This window comes from Tenrec ecaudatus, chromosome 17, assembly GCF_050624435.1.
Source record: "Tenrec ecaudatus isolate mTenEca1 chromosome 17, mTenEca1.hap1, whole genome shotgun sequence".
In the NCBI taxonomy this organism is placed as follows: domain Eukaryota; kingdom Metazoa; phylum Chordata; class Mammalia; order Afrosoricida; family Tenrecidae; genus Tenrec; species Tenrec ecaudatus.
In genome coordinates, this window is record NC_134546.1 from 83,549,837 (window position 1) to 83,568,299 (window position 18,463).

General features: G+C 40.1%; 1 pseudogene; it reads left to right on the forward strand.

Annotated features, from left to right (window-relative positions):
* Positions 1-1,146: 1,146 nt before the first annotated feature.
* Positions 1,147-16,010, forward strand: LOC142430551 (developmental pluripotency-associated protein 4 pseudogene; annotated as a pseudogene).
* The last annotated feature ends 2,453 nt before the right edge of the window (positions 16,011-18,463 follow it).

Genomic DNA, 18,463 nt, shown 5'->3' on the forward strand with positions numbered 1-18,463 from the left:
TCAATGATGACTCATTTGGTTAAATATCTGATAACTTTCTCCCATCAGTATTAAAGAAAAAAAAAACCCTCTTCAGATAGTTCTCTTCCATGCAGGTTCTCTATGAGACTCTGTGCCCAAACAGCCTTGGATGCTTAAAGTTCTTAAAATATGTGGACAAGACATTGGCTACCAATAATTAGCCAAAATACAGTGAACGTCAACATAAGAGCACATATAAAGACATTGTATTCTGTTACATATTTCCCTTTGCTAGATGTGCTTTTGTGCATAAAACAAGTACCTTTCCCCCAGCACTGTTATTCAAACCAGGAAGAATGTTGTGTGTTTTGTTTTATTTTATTTTTGATGATGCAAAGTGCCAGAGTGCGTTCCAAATTCTAAGTGATTCAATGTACAACAAAATGAAATAATGCCTAATTCAACATCACAATCACAATGAAAATTTTTGAGCTCACTGTTACAGCCTCTGTGTCAATCCACCTCATGATGTGCCTGTTCTTCACTGATCCCCTAATTTATCATGGTTGATGTCTTTCTCAGGGAACTGGTATCAAAACTTTACGTGAAACAAAGTCTCCCCGTCTTTGATTCTAAGGAACTCTCTGGCTGTCCTCCTTTCAACACAGATCTGTTTGTTTTATTGCCAGCCTGCCCCACAGTACTTCCATCATTCTTTTTGAACATCATAAGTCAAAGGCCATCATTTTTCCCATGGCCTTCCTTTTTGTAGTCGAGAGTTCATATGCATATAGTAATATTGAAAATATTATGACTTGGCCTTTGAAAGTGACATTTTTGAAACCCTGTAATATGGACCTGTCAGTGCAGAGATGTCAAGGGCTATGGTGGTGTTGTGGGATAAGATTTGCTCACCACAAACAAGGTCAGGGATTCAAACCAGCCAACGGTTCCTCCTGAGTAAGATGACATTGTCTATTCCTGTACATAATTACACTCAGCAAAAGCCTAACAAGCAGTTCTAATCAGTCTTCTAGAGTTCCTATGAGTCAGAGTAGATTTGCTTTTGAAAGAAGAGATTGTTCAGGAAGTGGGTGGGCGGAGTTAAAAAAGCAGCCACCGGGAGTCTGTGGCCATTTCAGTTGGAATGAGGACTGTCTTTTGGGCACCCTCACCTTTGTGACTATGGAGAATGCAAAAGGCAAGGAGCTGAACTCCACAGGGAATCCCTCAGAAGAGTGTGTCACTCTCAGCTTTGAACCAGTGTTAGAACCTGAACTTGTCCCGTGGGCTACGAATGAACCAAGCACGTCGTCAACTGTGCAAAACTGCGCGTCTCAGGTGACTCAACAAAAAAGAATTAAAAAAAGAAAAAGATAATTCGCAAAACGATGAGAACTTGAAATCCCGAAAGAAGATTCTTATTCCTCCATTACCATCAAAACTGCTGCCCATTCACCTGGTTCACTGAGACATCCTGCGGGCCTGGTGCCATCAATTAAAGCTGAGCACCAAGGACCAGCAACTAGATGCATATAAGCGACTGTATGAACATGCTTACTCGAGCCCAAATCAGAATTTTCCTGCCACAGCAAAGGAAGCCAAGATCCAGACACGGCTAAAAAAATCAAATGTGGCCAAATCAAATCTAGACAGTTTGCAAAAAAATGAATATGTATCCTGAAGGGACTCGCCCTCCTGAAGCAACTCCTTCCTCTGCAGGAGGGGCACCTGCCTTTGAATCCGTTGTCAAACAGGACGTCATTGCAGTTGACAATATGGTAATACAGATGACAAGCTCCACCAGTGTGGCTGTGCTGGCCTCCTGGTCAAGAAATCCAGGCAAAGCTGGGAAGGTGGAGGTGGAAGAATCACCACCAGAGACTCATGCAGTCAGGTGGTGTGTGGTACATGGGAGAAGTCTCCCTACAACCAGAAGTGGCTGGGTTCGATTCCAGTTTCATGCTGGACAAGCCTGGGTCCCTGAGAAACCAGGAAGAGTGAGTGCTCTCTTCTCGATACCTGCCAGTAATTTTCCACCTCCGCATATGGAAGACAACCTGCTGTGTCCCAAACGTGTCCAGAGGAACTGGGTAATGAAAGAAAGCGTCCAAAGTGAGTAGGGTACCCCGGAAAAGGACACTTCCAAGATTGGCGTTAACGATTGTCATCATGTCCTTCTGGGCTTCCGTCCACGCCCTCCCATGGCCCTGCTCGCGGTGGGAACAGACTGCCGGGGGAGGGTGTCCCCTTTTGCAATCTGGACTGTGACTCAACCCCAGTTTTGCTTGCTGCTTCCTGAGTTGAGATTCAGAAGACACTGATGTTTAAAATCGTTACAACTTTACAAATTACCATACGCCCCAGCTAATAAAAACATAAATAGTTCAAAGTCCACCAATTCCAACATTTCCTTGACCCTCTGAAGTAAACATGGCTTAAGCTGAGCTTTGGTGGAGAGTGCTTCTGATCAGAATGGGTTGTGCCCCAGTCACTGAAGACAAGATTACTAAGTTTGCTTCTGTACTGAATTTTCCTTGTCTGAACACTGATTTTAGGAGCTGTTCCTTTCTAACTGTAAGCTTAATGACTTCAAGAAATTGAATATTTAAGACAAAAATACCTAATATTCTTAATATAGAAAACATGTTTCCAAAATATCTGTAATTTGCCGCTGTTATCAGTGTTATCACCATTGTTATTACTGGTAGCTGTCTTGTGGCTTCTGCTTTTGAAAAAGTTTAAGCACAATGTACTGAAGTTATAGATGCTCTTGTGTATTTCATCCTTTGTATGTGTGGGGATCAAATATGTGAATTATTCGCTAATATTCTTGTAAGCATTAAAGCAACAACCAAAAAAATAAAAAGAAGAGATTGTTCATTTTTAGGTCAGTAGCTTGGTTTTCTGATTTTCCTACAGTCAGAAGAATGTCTGGTATGTTCCTAGTTCTCAGACCTCACAAAGAAAAAACAATTTATGAATTAGTGGATGACTGTGTTTAAATCAAACAATACTGCTACACTGGAATTCTGATTTTGTAATTTCAAATATTGGAATCTGGGGAGCCAGCTAATTCAATGTATGCTTGTGGGTCACATCACTCCTCTCTCTGTCATCCAACTTGATTCAAGAATCAGCTCTGGAGACACTTTGTTGTGGAGCTGTTGTGCCTGTGCATTAGCACACTGTTCATAGTCCCCACCTCATGTAACAGCCAGGAACACTCCTCGGCAAATGCCTGTTGTGGTTTCTTACCTAATGAGACCACCACCATCCATGCCCTGCAATCAGGGGATTCCAGAGCCTTCTGAGTCAGGGAGCCTTTGATGCAGAAATGTCTGCTTCCTTTCTCTTCTTCCTCCTGATGGTGCTGGGTCTCCCATCAGGTCAGTGGCAGGGAAATGCAGTGGATCACAGCACATTCAACGACATATGGGACCTTTAATGCTTGTTTCCGAAGACTCCAGGGGCCCTGTCCCACATGCAGCTACAGGAGTCAGGTGATCAGGTGGTGAAGCTTCTCAGACCCTCACTCTCACCTCTACCATCGCTAGGGACTCTGTCTCCAACATCAGTGCTACTTGGGACTGGATCAGACAGAGCCCTGGGCGAAGCCTTAAGTGGATGGGAAAGACCTTCTATGGTTGAGTGGTACAGCGAATACACACCATGTCTCAGAGACCATCAAGTCACATCCATGAACCAGTTCTCCCTGCAGCTGAGCTCTGTGACCACTGAAAAGCACTGTGCAAGGAGATAAGGAGAGGGAAAGTCAATGTGAACCCCCACACAACCCGCCATGCAGGACAGCTGGGGACTGAACTAAGAGAGCTCTTCTACCAGCAGGGGTAGCTCAGGCTCAGGAACCAGAAGCAGGTGTGTGTGTGTGAACACAGATGAGATCTTCTGCTGTGTCTTGGGTTCATTTTGTTCCCACTGCTTAGGAGCAGATTTACAGGAAACTCCAATAGAAACTGCCTGAGGAGAGTATGGGGGTGGGGGTAGTTTTGTCATTGTATGCTGAATCTTTTCTTTTCTTTTTAACTTGATGAGTAATTTCTTTTAAAATTTGGTAAGTAGTCTCCATGTTCTTAAACATAGACCCTGGGATCTTCTTCAGAATTACATTAAAGTTATAGATTGCTTAGAGTGTATTACTTTCACAAAGTTAAGGCTTCCTCTTCATGAACGTGACCCGTTATTCTAATTATGGGTGTGTCTTTTGGTATCTTGGAAAAATGTTTTCTTATAATTTTCTTTCTACAAGATATTTGTTTCTCTGTTTGGGCTTACTCCAATTTACTTTATATTTTAAGTGGCTATTGTAAATTGTATTATTTTCTTATTTTCTTTTCAGAGCTTTATCTAACAGTATGTGAAATCAAACTGATTATTTGTGTTTCCCTTATAACCTGTAAAATTGCTTAACCTTCCAACTGTTTTCTATAATTTTCTTCTAGAGCTTTTGGGTTTTCTATGTTTAGAGTGATATCATCAGCAATTATAGAGAGTTTTACTTCTTCATTACCATTTTGGATGCATTAGTCTATCATTTGTTGATTTATAGTTATAGTTAAATTTGAATCATTATATGAAATAAGATTTGTATTTAATGGTATCCTTATTTCATTCTAATTTGGAAGGTGAATGCTTGCACTTCCTCTCCATGGAGTGCAATGTTTGCCATTGGCATTGCATGTTGCTGCTTTAAGTCCTGTCAAATCAGTTTGGACTCATAGCAACACTAGAGAAAACAGAATGAAAGAGAATCATCCTCACAATTTTCATATGTGAGGCCTTTTTTTGCAGTTACTCTGCCAGCTATGTTCTTAAAGGTCATCCTTTAAAAACTGACCTTATGCTTTATCAACCAGGACGTCTTTTTCCAAGTTCTGATTTCCTTGACACATGTTCAAAGTACTTGAGATGAAGTAATACTATGCTTACTTCTTTGTATTAAGCATCACAAGTGTACATCATCCAATATAGGATTGTTTGTTCCTCTGACAGTCCACCACACCATCAAATTATTCACCAGTATCATGATTCAAATACATTGTTTCATCCTCGATCTTTCTCATTCATTGTCCAACTTTGACATGCATATGAGACCATTGAAATTTCATAGCTTGGGCCAGGTGTATTTCAGTCCTCAAAGAGACTTTCTTGCTCTTTGATCATTAAAGAGGTCTCGTGAGCAGATTCACTGAAATGCATCATTTGATTGACTGTGGCTTCCTGAACACTGATTATAAATATAAGCAAGATGAACTCCATCACAGCCTCGATCTTATCTCCACTTACAATATTTTCTATTGGTCCCATAGTGAGAAATTTCATTTTCTTTGCATTTATTTGTAATGTAGAGTGAAGGCAGCAATTTCTGAACTTCATCAGTAAGTTTTCAAGTCATGTTATATTGGAACATGTAGTTTTATTTCAACTGCATATGACAGATTATTAGCTGGGTTTACTACATCCTGATGTGTGTTTTCCATTTAGTACAGCTTCTCATGTTATTTTTTCAGTATAGCATGGTGCACAGAGAAACTGCTGAAGTTTCCAATCATTCTGTATTGCTGTGAAGCACAATGAACACCCATGGAAGCAACAAACAAGAAATCACACCACAGATTGCATTGAGCATGAAAAATGACTTCATGACAGTGCTTAAAATGCTTTCCAGAAAATATGGTCATTGTATAACCACCCATTCCAAGAAAATATTTCAAAATCAAACAAGGCCAATCTAACAAACAATAATAGCACCAATCATAATGTGAGGTAATATATTTGTATCTTTACAACATAAATGTCTCCTTCAGTCAAGTACCATTTAATGTCCTTTGCCTATTTTGAGTTTCAAATCTCTGTACATGTTCTACTGTCATGACTGGTATTAAGTGAGATGGCATGATAAAGAAATAGGAGTTAACTCACCAGAAAACATGCAGAGAAATGAGAAAACACCATAGAATAAATATCCATTATTGACTGGGAGTTTTAATAAAATCAAAATTTGTTAACAGTCTCTATGCTTTCTGTGTCCACAGTTTCTTTGATCTCTCAATAGATGGGGAAAATCTCAAGAAAGAGGATGAATTTAGACTTTTTCTTGTCAGTTTCTGAGAAAATACTGGAGGTTTCTCTGCCTTTATCCCATTTTTCTTCTGGGGTTTCTAACATACCAAACTTCCCTTCAATTTCCAGGTTAAATTTCAAAACTTAGTGACAAGCATCACTTTTGAGAAAGAGTTCTCTAAGAACTGTATAACTTGTCCATAGTATTGATTTTATTTTAACTATTCTTTGGCCTACTTATCACTTCTTTCTAGTAGTATCATGAAATTCTAAAATTGTGTAGACATAAAAGAAGTTGACAAAATAACAATGTATAAATTAACAAGGGCACCTGAGGGAGGGGGAAGTGGAGAGGGACGGGGGAAAAGAGGACCTGATGCAAAGGGCTTAAGTGGAGAGCAAATGCTTTGAGAATAATTGGGGCAGGGAATGTGCGGATGTGCTTTATACAATTGATGTATGTATAGGTATGGATGGTGGTAAGAGTTGTATGAGCCCCTAATAAAATGTAAAAAAAGAAAAGAAGGGAAAAAAAATGATTAGGGCAAAGAATGTACAGATGTGCTTTATACAATTGATGTATGTATATGTATGGATTGTGATAAGAATTGTATGAGCTCCTAATAAAATGCTTTTTTAAAAAAGAAAAGAAATGGGAAAAAAGAATTGTATGAGCCCCCATTAAAATGATTAAAAAAAATAAAATAGAACAAGTATACTTAAAGGTCCAAAAAAAAAAGTTGACGTCATTGATTATCTTGGAGGTCCTGTGACAGGTTCAGCATCATTATTTGGTCCCAGGAGTGATGAATCCCTCACAGAGACTCATCTCTTAAAATTTGCTGTCTCATATTTCTGGTGCTGGTTCTACCAAAACCTGGAGAAGAGATTGGAGTCGTTGTTATCAATATGTTTTAGAGGAAGAAAACAATTACCCATCACAATTGAGTTGACTCTCAAGCTCAAAAAGCATGTCCCCGAAGCAGTTCTCCCTGCAGCTGAGTTCAATGATCACTGAAGGCACAGGATCCATTTCTGTGTGAGAGGAACTGTGGGAGGACTCAGTGCCATCCCATGCACAAGCTTCCCTACAATAATGACATTGGTGTATAGGATCACGTGGGCTGCACAAAGCACAGGAGCCAGGCTCCTGGGGCAATGGGAAAAGCACGGGGGCAAGGAGCTCCTTGTTGGCATCTAGGGCTTCCTTTCCCTCCAAATCATTTTCTACAAGAATTCTCTCTTCCGTAATGTTTATTATAAAACACATCAACTTCAATATCCATTCATATGTTGTATAAATAAACACAAATATGTGCATGCATGCATACATGAACCGTGTGGTGTTGTGGCTTCTCTTTAACCTGTGAGTTGAAAGTTCAGGGGTTCAAAACGACCAGCTATTCCACAGGGAAACATGGAGCTTTCTGTTTCCATAAAGTGTTACAGTTTCAGAAATGCTCAAACCTACCCTTTCCTGTAGGGTCGCAATGCAATGAGTGGTGAGAGTGATAAGTAGATCAATAAATACAAATATTGTTTGAATCATTAACATGCATTCAATGGGTTTCATATTCTTGATGGTTGTACTGAATGAAAATTAAAGTGTAATATTAAAAATGTGGAATTCAATAGAAGAGAACGTAGTGGGGAATTCATAACATCAAACATGTAAATGATAGAAACAAAATTATGAAATTAATTACCTCAGTTTCCATCTAATGAAACTAGAAAATGTTGAAGTATGCCATATCATAGATTAGTATGGGGAAAATAAAAAATAAAGGAACTCAAATAAATGAAAAAGCAGGAACACAGTAAGTAAGTCAATTAAACAAAACTATTTGAAAAGATGAATTAAATGATAAATATCCAGTTTTCTTCATCATGACAAAAGAAAGAGGACCGGAATCTCCCAGATAAGAAAACAGAGAGGAAACACTATTGTGCGTGGTGTATGGGCATGTTTTATGAACAACTGCATGCCCACTGTTTAAAAATATCACTGAAATATGAAAATTCTTGAAAGGTAAGGAAACCAATAATGTTTCTAAAAAGAAACAGATAACAAAGCCATCAAGTATATGTACCTGCATCCACATCTCAAAGGGAACAAGTCGGAATGCACTGATACCTCTCAGGCCACAATGGTTATTGTGTATGTGATATATAAAGTTCATAAATGTAAAACTACTTTTAAAATATATTGATAACATATAAAAAGTAAAGCAATGCCTGATAAACAGAGTAAGAGCTCTATTGTCCTTTGAGAGTGCTTGTGTTTCTGAGTCTGAGGGAGAACTCTTGTTCATATTCTCTACTCCTCTGCTTCTAAATATAAGGGGACATGCAAATTCTGCTCTCTGCCTGCTGATAAACTGGCCACAGCCCCCGATGTAGGAGATCTGAGAGCATAGTCCCAGTCTCTAGGGTCTCTGTTGTTTCCATTTTTGCACAGGAGCTAGTCCAGAAGACACATAATGAATTTTTCCCCGACTTTGGCTTTCATTTTGGCCATTTTACATGGTAATGATTGTAGACCATGTAGAATGGTTTAATTTGATATTATTGTGAGTATAATTGTGAGAACATTAGTTTGTATGTGTGTGATCTAATCATGGTGCCTCTGTGTTTACAGGTGTCCAGTGTGAGGTGCAGCTGGTGGAGTCTGGGGGCGATCTGAGAAAGCCTGGGGGATCTCTGAGACTCTCCTGTGCAGCTTCTGGATTCACCTTCAGTAACCATGGCATGCACTGGGTCCACCAGGCTCCAGGGAAGGGCCTTCAGTGGGTCGCAGGCATTAGTAGTGCTGGTGGTAGTACATACTATACAGATTCCGTAAAGGGCCGATTCACCATCTCCAGAGACAACGCCAAGAACACGCTGTATCTGCAGATGAACAGCCTGAAAGCCGAGGACACGGCCATGTATTACTGTGCAAGAGACACAGTGAGGGGAAGTCAGTGAGAGCCCAGACACAAACCTCCCCTGCAGGGAGGAAGCATGTCTCCAGCGGGAGCAAAGGCCCCACAGAGCACAGGATCAGTCCCAGCAACAGGTGCAGTTGGTTTCAATTTGGGGATTCTTCCCCATCTCACTGTTCCCCAGGGAATCTCTCTATGTTTATTTTGTGATTATGTACCCACACCTGATATCTCCTAATTCAAAAACGGTATTTTAAAAGTAGGAAACATTCTCACATGCAGAAAAAGTAGCTGTCCCTTATTGAGGGGCAAAGACCTTGACAGGCACCCCCAGCATCAGATATCTGCTAAAACTTAAGAACAGAGTTTACAATCAGATGCAGGGAAAATGCAGTCATTAGTTAGTGCTAATTGTGAGTGTACACTCATGTCTGAGCGGTTAGTTTGAGCCTACCCAGTGATGCCTTAGGACACAGGACTCACAATCTGCTTCTTGTTGCTGTTTGGTGCAATCGAATTGCTTCCAGCCCATAGCGATCCTATGCAAAACAGAACCAAATACTGCATATGCTGCACCATCTTCACAATTGTTCCCATATCCGAGCCCATTGATGAAGCCACTGTGTCAATCAATCTCGTTAAGAGTCTTCTTCTTTTTCACCACCCCTCAACTTTATCAAACATGATGTCCTTCTCCAGGTCCTGGTCTCTCCTGATAATATGTCAAAAGTGTGTAAGATGAATTCTTGTCATCCTTGCTTCTAAGGAGCATTCTGGCCTTACTTCTAAAAATGCAGGTCTGTGTGTCCTTTTAGCAGTCCCCGGTACTTTTAATATTCTCCTCCACCACAATCCAAATGCATTGATTTTTCATTCTTCCTTATTCAATGTCCAACTTTCACAGGCACATGATGCAAGGGAGAATATCATGGCTTGGGTAAGGAACACCTTATTCCTCAAAGCATCATCCTTGTTCTTCAGTTCGAGCCTTGTGCAGCAGATTTATACTATGAAATCTGTTTTGGTCTCTGCCTCTTGCTTCCATTAGCATTGACAAAATCCTTGACAACTTCAACCCTTTCTCCATTTATTACCCTTCCTCCATTTAGTGTAATGTTACCTATTGGTCCATTTGTGAGCATTTTGGTCTTCTTTGCACTGAGTTGTAATCTATACCGAAGGCTAAAATCCCTGATCTTTATCAGCAAGCTCTTCTATCCCTCCCCACTTTCATTAAGAACAGTTGTCTCATCTGCATACCACAACTTGTTAATAAGCTACTCTGATTATTTGCTCAGTTTTTAGACTAAACAAGTATGCTGAAGCGATACATCCCTGATGCACACCTTTCTTGATTTTAAGCTGTGAATATTCCCTTGTTCAATTCATAAGGATGCCTCTGGATCCATGTGAAAGTTCCTCCTCTATGATGCTCACTCTCCCGACACAACTGCTGAAGCCAAAGTGGGTGAACAAGTAAATGTGGTGAAGAAAGCTGATGGTGCCCGGTTGTCAAAAGAGATAGTGACTGGGGTCTTAAAGGCTTGAAGATAAACAAGAGGCCATCTAGCTCTCAAGCAACAAAGTTCACATGGAACAACACACCAGCCTGTGTGATCGAGTGGTCCCAAAGGGATCAGTTATAAGGCATCAAAGAACAAAAAATCATATCATTGACTGCACACCTCCATGATAGGATCGCTGAAGACAAATGGGTGCATAAACAAATGTGGTGAAGAAAGCTGATGGTGCCCGGCTATCAAAAGAGATAGTGTCTGGGGTCTTAAAGGCTTGAAGGTGAACTAGCGGCCATCTAGCTCAGAAGCAAAAAAGCCCACATGGAAGAAGCACACTGGCCAGTGTGATCACGAGGTGCCAAAGGGACCAGGTATAAGGCAGCATGCAAAAAAAAAAAAAGGATATATGTGTGTATATGTATACATATATGTGTGTATATGTATATATACATATCATATTGAATGAAGGGGGAAGTGCAGAGTGGAGACCCAAGGCCCAAGTGTCGGCCACTGGAGATCCCCTCATAGAGGGTTTTAGGAGAGGAGATGGGTCAGTCAGGGTGCGAGGTAGTACTGATGAAGAACACAGCTTTTTCCCAGATCCTGGATGCTTCCTCCCCCCAACTACCATGATCCAAATTCTACCTTGCAGGGCTGGATAGGGCAGAGGTTGTACACTGGTACATATGAGGGCTGGAGGCACAGGGAATCCAGGGTGGATGATACTTTCAGGACCAAGGGTGTGAGGGGCGATGCTGGGAGAGTGGAGTGTGAGTGGGTTGGAACGGGGAAACTGATTACAAGGATCCACATGTGACCTCCTCCCTGGGAGAGGAATGGCAGAGAAGGGGGGGGAGACAACGGAAAGGGCAAGATATGACAAAATAACGATGTATAAACTACCAAGGGCACATGAGGGAGTGGGGGGGAGCGGGGAGGGAGAGGAAAAAAAAGAGTACCTGATACGAAGGGCTTAAGTGGAGAGCAAATGCTTTGAGAATGATTGGGGCAGGGAATGTATGGATGTGCTTTATACAATTGATGTATGTATACGTATGAATTGTGATAAGAGTTGTATGAGCCCCTAATAAAATGTTAAAAAAAGTTCCTCATGAGTACAATGAAGTGTTCAGAAGTTCACATTCTTCTCAAGGATATCCACAGTTTCTCATGGTCAACACAGTTGAATGCCAGTCAATGAAACATAAGTAACCATCTTTCAGTTATTCTCAAATGTGAGCCAAGATACATCGGGCTTCAGCAATAATATCCCTTGTTCCACACCCATTTCTGAATCTAGCATGAAAGTTGCCTGTCCATGTACTGCTGCAAACAGTGTTGGTTGATCTTAAGCAAAATTTTACTTGTGTGTGATATCAATGCTATCATCCTATAGTTGGAACATTTTCTTGTACCACCTTTCTTTGGAATGGGCAGAGACATGTATCTCTTCCAGTCCATTGGCCAAGTAATTGCCTACCAAATTTCCTGACATTGATGAGGAAGAGCTTCCAGTGCTCCTTCAAGTTTCTGAAACATTTCAATAAGTATTCCACAAATTCCTGGAGTCTTGTTTTTGGCACCATTGGATCCAGCTCATATGCTATATCCTGAAATAGTACAATGTAGACTAGTTCTTTTTGGTATGGATGCTCTGTTTATCTGTCCATCTTTTCATGATACTAACTGCATCATTACAATATGGAGAGGTTGGAGTTATAACCCACTCTGATTCTTGGGTACACATCGTCAGGGGCCCCTTTAGTACTCGTGTTTTTATTTAAAACTGAGCCTTGTTACTGCTGATGACATGACTGTGAATTTCTGTGCATGGAGGTAGTGAAGGAAGTTTTACTTGTGTGTGATATCAAGTTTTACTCTGACACAAAATACCAACTGAAAAGAGGGTTTTCAGTGTGCTCTTGAGGCCATTGAGAATGGGGACCTAAAGAAAGATGAAAATTGTGGGATCAGTGAATGGAGTGGGTAGAAGTGGGATGTGCTCTGTCAATGGGCTCTAACTGTGGGAAGTGCACAGTGCAGCTTCCCAGGCAGGGAATGGAGCAGGAGCTAAGCTGATGGGGGTGGGCGGTTGAGCAAAGGGGTGCTGGTGGAGAGGTCGGAGTATGCAATGGGGTGGATCATCCCTGTGGAGGTCGCTAGGCAGGTGGATCATCCCTGTGGAGGTCACCAATAGATTGCAGGTGAGTTACGGGGCCCTGGGTGAATGGAGGGAGATACCTGGGCCCAAGGGCAGATGGCTGCCACGTGGGGAGAGGAAAACTGTGGTAATGGGAAACTTCTCTCCTAGAAGGGTCCCATGAGTGGGCAGCTGCTGTAGGGAGTCCCACCACAGCTGCATGTGTGTTGGCAGAGCAGCGAAGCGACTCTGGGCACGGGGTCCTGGTCTCGGGGTAGAGTGAGGCAATAGCTGATTTCTACCATGGTGGTGGAGGCCTGATGACCTGAGATGTCCCAAGAATGGGATCCTGGGTCACTGATGCCCCGGTTCAGGACAAATGCGTAGGTTGGGGGTGGGGTTCTGTCCCAGGGGGATCTTTCACTCACCAGACTCCTATCACTCAGCTACCTGGACACCAAAGCCATCTTGTTTGAAAGAGCCCTCAGAGTGTGCGAGTCACGTGGTCCGCCATCATCCCTTTCCTAATCATGAACAATTAAGAAGCAGAAATTAGATGAAGGTCACAGCGTGAAAAAAAAAAAAGCTTTAAACAAAGAAAAGAGGTAACTGTGAAACAAGAAATACTTTGTCACCTTTTGTGACAATATTCCAAAAGGAATTGGCAAGTAAATTCAACCTGAAGATTAAAAGGAACAGTACCACATATACCATAACTTGTCATAAGAAAATCAAATTAAAAAGGGAGTGAACAAAAGGCAGATATAACTTTAATAATTTGATGGATTTTCTTTTCTTTAATCCTTCATGAACATAGGTACTATCATTATGCCTACAATTAACAAATAATCAAGGGAAGGCATATATGAAGAATTATCTTCCTAGTTAGATGAGACTTTTTCTAAGAAATTCATCAAATGCAGTTTCTTCCATAAGAGTGGAATGTGTGTAATGCTTTCTTGACACAGTGGGCGTGGATGACTGTTCTGCACTCTCCCACGGCATTTCTCTTACTACTCTGAGAGAACAAAATAAGTCTTACCAACATTGTGCGCATGACAGAAAAAAAGAAAGTCTAATGAACATTTTCCTGAAACTGATTCAATACTTTGATTTTCAAGATCTCTGAATTATTTGCAGGTATGAATTCTTTGCAAAATAACTTTTCCCCCTCAAATGTTTAGTCAAATACAGTATAGGCCCAGTGGCATAGGTTGTACACATTGTGCCGCAGACTGCAACATCAGCAGTTTGATATCACAACCCAGCTTAGTGGAAGAAAGATGAGGCTATGAATATCTTTTAACCATCTGGACTCTTCTTCCGGCACTATATTAGATAATATTCCATTATGATTCACGTTTGTCAGTTCATATTCTGGAAGTGGGACAACTCTTCATTACTGCTAGTCTGCTCAGGTTGAAAGTTCCACATAAACCTGTTCACCAGGGGGTAATACTGGTAGTAATTGAAATACTTGCTGGATAGACTGTAATACGTAAAAATTTGTGATCATAGGAAACCTACAATATAATTGTCCCAGAGAGAAAAATAACTGAATTGTCATATTTAACGAGGCATTCCTCCTATCCCTTTGCCATTGACAGGGCAACAGCTGGGTATATCTAGTAAATAAGGAATTGATTTGAAATAATGAAGTTATTCTTAGCAACTATAGCTAGGTTTGTGAAGGTCTCCACCATCACATCTCTGTAGAGTTGCTTCTGAGAATCATCCAGCAATGCCCATTCTTCTGGGGTAAAATCCACAGCCACAGCCTCAACAGTCACTGAGACCAAAAATAACCCACAGAATCTCTTTCATCTGAGGACTAAGCATTCAAATATGTTTGAACAGAAAAATGAGGCATATAATCCTGAGAAATTTCCATTTCATTGTGATTTGACACATGGTTATGAATTCTATAAGATCTACCTTAGGGTTTTGCCCATTTTTTCTAACTCCCTAGCCATATATATTCACTTCTACAAAGGTTTCATCTCATCTCATAGACTTACCAATATGAAAAACCTTCAACATTTTTTTGTTTTGTTTTTTTTTACATTTTATTAGGGGCTTATACAACTCTCATCACAATCCACACATATACATACATCAATTGTATAAAGCACATCCGTACATTCTTTACCCTAATCATTTTCAAAGCATTTGCTCTACACTTAAGACCTTTGCATCAGGTCCTCTTTTTAAAACTTCAACATTTTTGTGAAAAACTTCCATTACCTTTAATTCAATTTTTTATACTTACTTTGTGAATTCTCAAGTTTTTAAAATAGTAAGCTTATCACTCCCCACTTGGACTGCTCAAATCCAGTCTACAACCTAACTTAAGAGTTTTTAAAATTTTTTTTTATTATCTCCAGTTTATTATGATCTACACAGCCAGGTACCTTTGCCTAGTCAATTAAACACAAGTGAACATTTTTTCTGATATTCTCTGCTCTGAGCCAAGAGTCATCTGACACCAACAGTGTATCTCATTTTCAAATTACTGAAATCTGTCCAGTCCCTCACGAATCTCCCTGTCAGTGAACTGGTGCAGCAATTGTTGGTTGATCTTCAGGAACATTTTACTTGGTTTGGTAACAGCGACATTGCTTTGTCGTTTGAACATTCAATTCAGTTGCATTTTTTGAACTGTTTATCAAATTGCAATATTGTCAGTTTCTTCAGCTTTATCTTGGATTTACATATGAGAAATTGATGATTTGATCCTCAGTCAGCCCCTGAATAGGGCTGCTACATCACTTCATCCCACATATCGAGTCATTTTTTTCCTGTGGAATGTGCTGAGTACCTTTCTTTTTATCTTTCTCCCCTTTTTAATCATTTTATTAGGGGCTCATACAACTCCTATCACAATCCTTACATACATCAATTGGGTAAAGCACATTTGTACATTCATTGCCCTCATCATTCTCATAACATTTGCCACTTAAGCCCCTGGCATCAGCTCCTCATTTTTTCCCTTCTCTCCCCACTCCCCTCGTGAAAATCACTTTATTGGGGGGCTCTTACACCTTTTATAACATTCCATACATCAGTTTTATCAAGCTTATGTGTACATATGTTGCCATTGTCATTGCCAAAATGTTTTATACTTGACCCTTGGGATAAGCTCCATATTTTTTGTATGTGTTTTTCTTTTGAGTAATGCCTGCCCTTTTTGCTTTTATATTGTGAACCACAACTTGCATCATTCGGTCAGTTTCTGAAAATCTTGATAATGGAGAAAAGCTGTCCACCGAAAACACAATAGAACAATTCCTGAACAGCGGCTACCGGTCCTCCAAGGTACGAGAAACACGTGGACTTCACGTCATTGAAGATCAGGACAACAAGCGGAACCCTCTTGCAAGGTGAGTGTCATTCACTCATGATAGTAGTGCTTCCGAAGGGAAACTGAAGGCACAATGATTTCATTAACATACTTCTGTCCTGCAGGTCATCATAGCTTGCATGACTGCTCCGGTTATCATCCTGATCTTCAATGACGCAAAATCCACACACCTCTCCCACCTTGGAGGACCAGGATCCACCCCCCAGGAATTGTACCACTGCACTGTCAGTGCACAGCCCCTCTCCATCGTCAAGGTTCTGGGAAACTACTGAGGACAGGTTCTGGAAAGTCTCCATCATCACATGCTTACAGAGTTTCCTCTGAGAATGATCCAGCAAGGCCCACTCTTCTGGGGAAAAGTCCACAGCCACATCTTCAACAGCCACGGTGTCCATCCCAGCTCCAGCTTCTGAACGTCTTGTTGACTGTGCTCCTTGAGTTCAAGTACACACTTCATAAAGTGGGTTCGCTGTGGAAGCAGAGCCACTACGCAGTTTGGACAAAGGTCAATGATGTGTAGTCCAGTCAGTCAGAAGGGATTAAAACGCTGACTGAGGATTCCAGGGTTCAGCACGAATGTCACCCTTGCTCTCCACTTGTCTGGAACAGACCAGGTCTGCGCACCACACCTGGGACCTCTCCGTACATTCCCGGAAGACTCCGAGTTTTTTAATTTTTTTAAGAGTTTATAAATAGTTCAGAAATTCTCTACTATAAACATCATATTCCATAACATCTCTTTCTATTTCTCTCCCCATCTCTCTCTGTGGTATGTGGGTATGTGAGAGATAGGGGGTGGGTGTATTTATGGGGGGGAAGGGAAACACTTTCCTTAGTGATATCTTTCTCTCTGTATATATATATAAAGGGAATGTTGAAATATTAACAATTAAAAAATACTGCAAGACTGGCATCTTATTGGTTTGCCAGGTTTACTTTTTGTTGCTGCTTCTCATTATCCACTTCAGGAAATAACATACAATTAAGAACTGAAAGATTTCCATATATAATTCAAATGTGCTCTGAAGTATTCCAGATAAACCTGTCTTGAGTAATTGACTGAATACCAATTAATATGTTTAAACAAACACATGCAAATCTTGAAATGGTCTATGCTCTCAAATTTGGAAAACAAGTATTAGTCCAAAGACTGGTGGTTATCCATTTGAAGTGCGTTTTTAAAAAATGAGATATTTAAATAGACATGAAATTTTTCAAACAATATTATTATGACACACATGTAAAATTCTGCTGAAACTAATACAAAATAGAGCTGCAATTTTAGATCAACAGAATTGCTTGGCACTCAAATGAGTTGAAAATAACTTCTGGAATTAGAACTTCTGATATACGGGTGCTATCAAATGGTTTCAGTAAAAGATTCCATTAATAGAATACCATAACAGTGTTGGTTTGTCTTCTGGTCTTATGGTAATTGTTACAGTAGTGAAATAAAGGAAGCTATTTACAGAACAATGAGATGTTGCATATTTTAAAATCAGGAAATGCACGGTCTATATTTAATATATTTTTAAAATAAATCATCTGAATCAGATATATGGATAAGAGACAATCACCTTAAAATGTTGTGAAGTAGAATCTGATCTTTCTGGTTGAGAGTGAGGAGAATGTGAAGAAATTACTAATGAAGATAAAAGATTATAACATTGAACATTGCTATAACAACCCAGCAAAATGAAAACAAAAATCCCCACAATTGAATTAATCAGCAACCCCAGAAGAGTTTGCGTATGATTTTAAATCAAGATTTATATATTACTGAATTCATAATCAGTATCCTTGGAAACAGCTTTCAAAAAATCAAAGCATGTATTTTGTTGGTCAATCTTCTGCCAAGGGCCTACTTAGAGTCCAGAAATCAAAGATTTCATCTTGGGAGTAAGGTAAACTTGGCTCAATCATGGTATTTTCATCACCCATATGCATGTTTTCAAATAGGCAATGAATCAGAAAAAATGTAAATTTATTCCTGTGACTTTTATATTATTTGTGCAGAATATTGGCTATATCACAGACAACACGAAGAATAAACAAACCTTATTATGGATAATGGAGCAAGGGTAGTACCGTGAGCTAACTAGTGGGTCAGTACTTTGAAACTATCAGTCATTTCACTGCAGGAAGACAAAGTTTCTATGCCCACACATAGTTACAGTGCAAGAAACCTCCGGGGAAGCTCTGCCCACAACTTTAAAGCTACTATGTGTTGGAATGACTTATTTGGCAGTGAATTTGTATTTTTTGATTTTGGTCTGTAGGAAGAAGTACAGGACAAATGCTACTAAAAAGCAAAGATGATGAGGTATCATCCTCAATACATGGGACATGTTATGAATGAGATCCTCCGAAGAAAGAGACACAATTGTTTGTTTTTTGAAAAAGGTCAAGAAAAATAGAACCTCCTTCAGTGGCTGTGTTTTTAATAATAGCACAATAATGGTGTGAATTACGTAAG